We start from the raw sequence: 7,500 nt of genomic DNA, 5'->3' as shown, positions 1-7,500 counted from the left end.
TATGAAAAAAAAAAAACTACTCACCAGAAAGAGATTGCACAAAAGTTAGAAGAATTAATCAACAAAAAACAGGAAGCAGGACTAAAGAAAAAAAAAACATGAAACAAAACAAAAATAATGTAACGAACAGCAGCAGATGCAATTAGAGTGAAAATTAACTTTAAAAAAACATCAAACTAGACGAGACAGAGAGACGGAATCACTGAAACTAACACTGGTAGAAGAAAAGGTTCAAAATTAATTACTTAGTGTTTCTCAGGCCGCAGTGACCCGCGCCTTACTTGCACTGCGCTTGACTTTATGTGGCGTGGAGACCAGCTGTTGTTTTGCAGGTGGTGGTGGTGGTGGTGGTGGTGGTGGAGGTGGTGATGGTGGTGGTATCTTTTATATATTACTGTATTGTCTTGTAGTTCAGTGGTTTTGTGTTTCTCTCTCTCTCTCTCTCTCTCTCTCTCTCTCTCTCTCTCTCTCTCTCTCTCTCTCTCTCTCTCTCTCTCTCTCTCTCTCTCTCTCTCTCCTCTCTCTCTCTCTCTCTCTCTCTCTCTCTCTCTCTCTCTTCAGTGTTGCATGTTAGCGTCATTGCGTCTTGTATATTTAATCATCACCTGCTTCGCTTCCCCTTGTTTAGTCTTTCATCCGCCTCTCCTATTTTTCATCACCTTTGTCATCTATTTACTCCGGGAACGATTTAAACTTTGCCTTTGAACTTACGACTGTCTTTCTCTTTTATCTTTTTTCCTTTATCTTTCTTTCTGCTTTATATATTTCAGTTATTTTTTGTTATTTATTTATTTATTTATTTTATTTATTTATTTATTATCATTATTATTATTTGTTTATTTTTTTACACTCGTTTTTATTGCATTAAGTTTTGTTCTTTATGTTTTGTGTTGAAATATTTCTTTTTCTTTCGTGTCATTTTTTTTTTCTTTTTTAAATCTTTATCAAGTTTCCTTTCTTCTTTCGTTTATGTTCGTTTTTGTGTTGCCTTTTGATTTTCTTCCTTTCTTATTTCATTCCTTCGTCTCTTTCATGTTTTCATTTATTCCTACATTCCTTCCCTTTTTTATATCTTCCTTCTCTTCCTTCCTTCCTTCCTTCATTTCTTATTCCCTACGGAGGAGAAGGTCACCGACTTATCTCTTACCTTAACTTATGTACTCCTCCTCCTCCTCCTCCTCCTCCTCCTCCTCCTCCTCCTCCTCCTCTTTGTATTCTTTCTTATTCCGCTCTTCTTCACAATTATCATCATTCATTCCCTCCCTTCTCATCTCATTACTTGTTCTTCCTTATCCTATTCCCTTACTTCTTTCCTCTTCCTCTTCCATCCTATTATCTTCATCTTCATCCCTTTATCATCTCCTCTCATCCTCCTCCTTCTTTTACATCCCAGCATTCTCTTTCATCTTCTCTTCGCATCATCATCCTTATCATCTCACCCCATTTTTCCTCTTCTTCTTATCTTCCTTACTTACTCCTTCCCTTTTCTTCTACTCCTCTTCATCTTTTTTTTTTTTTTATCTTCACATCATCATCATCCCTACTTAAATCCTCTCGTTCGCTTCTCATCCATCCTCTTCCTCCTCTTCCCCCTCTTCCTCCTCTTCCTCCTCTTCCTCCTCTCTCTATCTCCCTCCTCTAGCTTCCCCCCAAAGGACTGGGGCTGAAATTAATGTTACAGAGGACCTGGGGACCAACTATTACCCTTGGTCTGTGGTCTATAGCACGTTGGGACCATTATCTCCCATTACTCTCCCTCCTCTCACTCTCCCTCATTCTCCCTCTCTCTCTCTCTCTCTCTCTCTCTCTCTCTCTCTCTCTCTGTGTCTCTCCATTCCCTTCACGTTAAAGTCGTTTTCGTTCATTTTATTAACTTCTTATCGTCCTCTCTCTCTCTCTCTCTCTCTCTCCTCTCCTCTCTCTCTCCTCTCTCTCTCTCTCTCTCTCTCCTCTCTCTCCTCTCTCTCTCTCTCTCTCTCTCTCTCTCTCTCTCTCTCCTCTCTCCTCTGTTTTTTTTCCTGGTTTACTTTTATTGATTTATTTTCTGGTTATTTTCTGGTTTGTTTATGTTATATTTTTGTCTTGTTTTTATTATTATTGTGTGTGTATATTCTCATTCTTCTTCTTGCCTCTCTCTCTCTTCTCCTCACTACTCTTTCTCTTCCCTTCTCCTCTCCTCCCCTTCGTCTCCATCTGTCTCCTATTATTCATTTTCTCTGTGGCAGATTTTTACATAACCTTGTGTAGGAGGAACCAAAGAAAAGTCCCCTTGTGTATATTGACAGTCCCTCATTGACTTTGTGGTTTAAATCTGCTGCCCTCCTGTTCACGTACTTGCCTGTTTATCTGTCTGTTTGTCTGTCTGTCTGTTTGTGTGTCTGTGTTATCTCTAGTTTTGTTCATATGTGTGTGTTTGTTTGTATTTTTGTTTATTTGTTTATTTGTGTTTCTGTTTTTTTTTTTTTGTCTGTTTTATTTCATGTGTTTGTGTGTTTGTTTGTTTGTGTATGTGTCTGTCTGTTTGCTTGTTTGTATGTATGTATGGATGTATGTATGTATGTATGTATGTATGTATGTATATGTTCATTTATGTATGTGTTTCGGTCTCTCTCTCTCTCTCTCTCTCCTCTCTCTCTCTCTCTCTCTCTCTCTCCTCTCTCTCTCTCTCCTCTCTCTCTCTCTCTCTCTCTCTCTCTCTCTCTCTCTCTCTCTCTCTCTCTCACACATCACACACACACACACACACACTTTGTTTTATTGGCATCACTCATAGTTATACATTTATATATATAGAACATTCATCCCTTTGGTCACTAAATAAAATTGCAGTTACACAGTGGAAATAGTTTTACCATTATTATTAAATTTCCTGTTTGTTTATTTCCACCTGTGCTACAAGGATTCGTTTTTTCCACCCCCCCTTTTATTTTATTTTTTCGAAGTGCAATTTTCAACGTAGCATGAATTCGTAACAGTACGTAAGCGAATGTGATTTGTATGTAAATAATTAACATCAGGCGCTTCAGGTGTGCATTTACCTGCGTGTATAATGAAATCAGTGCCTTTAAATATATACAGTGGAGTGTAGCACAGGTCGTCATTATGGAGCCGTTATGGAGCTGGACTTAAAAGATAGATATGTTGTGTGTGTGCTTATACATATTTTGGAGTGTAGTACAGGTTGTTATTATGGAGTTATTATGGGACTAAACTTAAAAGATTGGTAATGTGTTGTGTGTGGCCTTGGACATATAAAGGTGAATATTGTACAGGGAATCATTTTGAAATTACTGTGGGACCAAACTTTAAAGACTGATGTGGTGTACTCTGAGGCAGGCGAGTGCAGGGCAAGCATATGAAGAGAGATGATGAGAAGTAATTATGAGTATTATAAAACCGAATATAATGGATATTTTTGTGCTTTTAAACCTAAATTATAAAGGTGAGTGTGGAGCTAAAATGTGAAAGGAAAATGAGAATTGTTATCATACTAAAACTTGGAACGTAGATATTTTTTTTTTCTTTGGGTTAAAAGCTGGACTAGTTACAAAACAAAGCATGAGAAGAAAATAAAGGAATTGAGGATGGAAAAAAAAAATATTAAGATAACTCACTATAGAGATTGCAGGGTTAAGAAAAGAACATCATCAGTAAAAAGAAGTAATATTTTAAGTTACTCAAGTGTATTAGTGTTCTTTCCGAGGTCTTATGCAAGTGAAAAGACAAAGCAACAAAGGCAAAAAATCCCAGTTAACTAATGAGCGAAGTGAAGATTATAGTTATTGCCACAGAGTTGTCGCCACGCAGGTGAAAAGGACAAGACAACAGAGGCAAATTATTCAAGTTATCTAATGAACGGAGTGGAGAGTCTGGTTAACTAATGCATAGCTAGGGCGAACAGGATACAGATAATAGGGACAGTACAGGAGGGAGGAGAGGAAGGAAGCAGTTAGGAAGTTCAGAAGAGCAGTAACCATGAATCTAACGGAGCAGCGGAACAGTAGATGAGATGTAACACTTGAGGGGACGCTGGGAGAGACTGAACACAGTCAGTTGAAGCAGAGTTGATTGAATTTGCGTGAATATTCCGACTCCACCCCACGCGAGGTGAGTGAAGCATCTACTTATGAAAGGGAAGTGCTGAGTGGATGCAGCACACACACTTAGAAAATCGTAATCCAAGCGTAGGTGGAGAAGTGCCGTGTTTGTAGACGTAACATTCAGGATTTTAAGAAGGAAACCAGGTACGGAGATAAGAGTCTAGAGATTATATTTAGTATGGACGGTATAGTGTATAGAGAAAATAGAGGAAACTGAGATATAAAAATTTGGTATAGGAGAAATATCACAACATTATAACTTGAACTTTGAGGATTTTGAGGTAAGAAAACCACCTGGATAGAGAACTGAGTGGTGAAGAATCAGATTTACGTTAAATAAGATTGGAAATAAGACAGACAGGTATTTAGGGGATCCAGGTGTGAATAATGAGCTTTACCTTGAATAATAGCACGCTGCAGGTGAGGAAGATGAGAGTGTGATGGCTCTGATGGGTGACTTTGAGATATGCTGAGTGGGGCCGACGACATCTTGAGTGTTTATGAAGAAGAATAGAGAGAAAATAAAAAACACACTGAGGTAATACCCGTGTGTTGCCTTTAGCCTTGACCACTTCCTGCTCGGCCAGTGGGAGGGTGAAAAGAAACAAAAGAAAATGAAAAGATAGAAAAGTTGTTGACACGGCAGAATTTGTCCATGAATAATCAATTAGAGTATGCTAATGAGGGATTGGCAGGTTGGAAATTTAATGAGACTACGTTCGTGTAATAGTTGATGCATAAATATAAAAAATAACAGGAATAATAATACAAATACATGTGGTAATTGTTTCCGGTGCTGTGGAGGAGACCAGCACCTGTGTTACCTGTGTGGATGTGAGCAGGGAATCCGCTTAGTGAGTAGCACAGGTGAGACTCTTTTATACTTAGGGCGGGCGTAGTGTGCGTGCCCGCCGCTTCGTTAATTAACACGTTATTGCCAACTCCGGGCCTGAATGTAAAAAAAGGACCTGCGTCTCTCTTCATTAATGGAATTTTACGGCGTAGACAAATGGCCTGGTGGACACGTGTTCCCCTCAGAATTTAGGAGAGGGTTGGGTTATTATAATTGTTGTTGTTGTTGTTGTTGTTGTTGTTGTTGTTGTTTTTGTTGTTGTTGTTTTCAGTTTTTCGTTTCCTTTTCTTCTTTATTGGTTCATGCTCCTTCATGTCTTTTATTGTCATTGTCCTTCTTCTTCTTCTTCTTCTTCTTCTTCTTCTTCTTCTTCTTCTTCTTCTTTTTCCTATTATTATTATTATTATTATTATTATTATTATTATTATTATTATTATTATTATTATTATTATTATGGTCAAATTAATTTTTTACTGTTACTACTACTACTACTACTATTACCACCACCACCACCACCACCACCACCACCACCACCACCACCACTACTACTACTACTACTACTACTACTACTACTACTACTACTACTACTACTACTACTACCACCACCACACTACCGCTACCACCACCACCACTACCACCACCACCAACACCACCACTACTTCAAGACTCGGATTCTTTTACGTCAGGTACAAATGGACGCCCTAACTTGTGTCACATAACAACGGAACAGGGAAGTCGACTGCCCCTCCAAACTTTCATCATTATCTCCCTTGATGATCACCTGTTTGTGTTCCGTGGGCGTGGGTGGGCGTGGGCGTGTATGTGTTGGTGTGGACGTGTGTTAGTTCCTTTGTGTTATGTATGTACGTTTGCCTTTACAGTCATGTGTATGTGTTGGTATATTTACGTGTCTGTTTGCGTGTGTGTATGTGTGTGTGTGTGTGTGTGTGTGTGTGTGTGTGTGTGTGTGTGTGTGTGTGTGTGTGTGTGTGTGTGTGTGGATGAGTAGTTGGGCTATTCAAGCAAATTTCACCATAGTTCTCAAAATCCGCCTTTTTAAGTAGGTTTTTGCGTGTTCTTGCCTTAAAAACATCTGTATGCATTGGTGTGTGTGTGTGTGTGTGTGTGTGTGTGTGTGTGTGTGTGTGTGTGTGTGTGTGTATGGGTAAATAGATATGCAGTCAAATTCAACATGTATAGTTCAGAAAATCTAAAAAACATGTTATTTGATGTATGTATTAGCGTTATTTTGCCTTAAAATCATGTGTATGCATTGGTATATTTACGTATGTGTGTGTGTGTATGTGTGTGTGTGTGTGTGTGTGTGTGTGTGTGTGTGTGTGTGTGTGTAGGTGGATACGCAGGCAAACTCCACCATAGATAGCAAAAATTTAAAAACGTAATTTGATATACGTATGTGTTTGTATATTAACTACATTTACGTGAGTGGATATGTGGGCAGGTGGACATGCAAGCAAAACCACCATAAATCATTTCCAAAACCCGTCAGGAAAGAAATTAAGTCGGTCTTGGATATTTCATGGCGAGGATTAATTAGATGAAATACGCGCTGGTGACGTCACCTTGTCCGGGGCTTAATGGGACGCCCTTTGTGGGACGCGGCCACCTCACTGATGCCAGGCGACGCCACCGCAATTTTGCCGCCACAAAAAAAATAATTAATCCGATCCTGAATTCCAACGGAGAACCGCGCGCGTGTTTGTGTTCTCATTGCTCTTGTTGTTCGTGTTGTTGTGTTACGTCGTGTGCCTCAGTTTTTCGTTGTTTTTTAAAAGGATCGTGGTAGTTAAGGTTGCTTCTGAGTGTTGGTTCGATGTGAAATGAAAGGTATGTGTTTTTTTTTAAGATTCTATGATTTTTTTCTTTCTTTTTTTTCACTGTTGTTCGTGCTGTCTTGTGTTTCAGGTTTTCTTTGGTCTTTTAAAGGATTGTGGGAGTTGAGGTGGTAATCAAGTGTGGGTTTCGTCTAGAGTGAAGGGTGTGTAAGAGAGAATTGGGAAGAAGAGCAGAGAGGCGTGAAAGAAGAAAAAGAAGGAATGGATAGACAGCTTTATTTTCTCAGTAGATACGTATAACTTTAAATCCTATTGACTTTTGACCTCATCAGAATTAAGCAGGCCAAGATGATTCAACAAGTATTAAAACACCAAAATAACTCACTAGAAATTATTCCTTGTGTGTGTGTGTGTGTGTGTGTGTGTGTGTGTCAGCAATCAAGACCAGCACCTCTCACTAATCAATACCTTCATGTCTTCACTAATTACACCTGTTGGTCATAAAGGTCGTGTCAATATTTGCCATCAATTACCCTCAACCCTCAACTGGGAGCGTGTCGCCTCGCCTGCCGGGTCGCCATTAATTACCGCTCATCATTACCAGCTTGAATTGCCGCCGTATGACTCAGACCAACTGCGCCACGAAACTTGATATTACTGAGGTGAATTAGTGTGGCGGATGAAGAGCACGATGAATGAGGCTGCCGAGGAAGATGAATGAGACTTGAGCAGAAGAAGGAGAGTCAGACGT

The 7,500-nt window shown here is 39.4% G+C and overlaps 1 protein-coding gene across 7 annotated transcripts in view; it reads left to right on the top strand.

The window, feature by feature from the left end:
- LOC135090569 (adhesion G protein-coupled receptor L2-like) overlaps positions 1 to 7,500 on the top strand; it is a 166,508-nt gene that overhangs the window by 41,244 nt on the left and 117,764 nt on the right. The gene's annotated exons all lie outside the window — the stretch shown is intronic.

The sequence above is a fragment of the Scylla paramamosain genome, chromosome 35 (genome assembly GCF_035594125.1).
Source record: "Scylla paramamosain isolate STU-SP2022 chromosome 35, ASM3559412v1, whole genome shotgun sequence".
NCBI lineage: Eukaryota > Metazoa > Arthropoda > Malacostraca > Decapoda > Portunidae > Scylla > Scylla paramamosain.
This window is presented reverse-complemented; position numbering and strand designations above follow the sequence as displayed.